The following is an 835-nucleotide window of genomic DNA, read 5'->3' on the forward strand; positions in this document are numbered from 1 at the left end:
AAAAGTCCGGATATACATCGTCGACGTCCTAGGCCCGCCCCCCCTCCCCTTTCGCCCGCCCCCCCCCCCCCGAATCTCCGTGAAGGTCAATTTTAATCGTTTCTGGACGATAAAATGTTCTCAAATGAATTCATTTTCTATGTCATTTCATGTGAGTCGACCTCTAAATTTCACTTCCGCATAACTTCGGCCAAGTCTCTCCATTTATGGTGACTACAACAGACATTTTACAGCAAAATTCGACTGTTTTAGGCCTATTTAAGGCAAAACTAGGTTTTCTGATTTTCGGTTCAGGGCTGCTTAAAATCGCGAACTTCTTTTCGTTGGCTGGTGTTAAGTGATAGCCTAATAAGTACTTCACGCAACTTTGCAGCATTTATTTCAACTACTCGCTCCTAGCCACGGCAGCATCACCCAGATTGTGTTTTGCGCCTTGTAAGAACGCAGTTTTTCACACATTTAAGGTGCGCTGTGCTACTTAATAGGCCATTCACGGCAAAGTAGTGAAGAGTTTGGTGTCGGACTCGTTTGATTCGGAAAGTGTGAACTCAGTTCTATCACCTAAGGTCAAAATCTGACGTATTCTTCATTTCAATGTAAAGCGGTGAAGCAAAAACGCGACCCCCTGCTGTTTAACTTGGACAACGCATGACGTCACTGCGTGACGTCATCGATCCCAACTTTAAAAGAGGTTTTCCGCAAGTATGCAGCACAGAAAGGACGATAAAACCACATCTATCCCTAGCCAAGGACCAGAGCGGGCGTTTCCTTCCGTTTTAACTGATTTGAGAAAAGCGAAACCCCAAAAAACGGTACTTTTTAATTTCTCCATTGT

The sequence above is a fragment of the Branchiostoma belcheri genome, unplaced genomic scaffold (assembly GCF_001625305.1).
Source record: "Branchiostoma belcheri isolate BF01 breed outbred unplaced genomic scaffold, Haploidv18h27 scaffold5, whole genome shotgun sequence".
Taxonomy (NCBI): domain Eukaryota; kingdom Metazoa; phylum Chordata; class Leptocardii; order Amphioxiformes; family Branchiostomatidae; genus Branchiostoma; species Branchiostoma belcheri.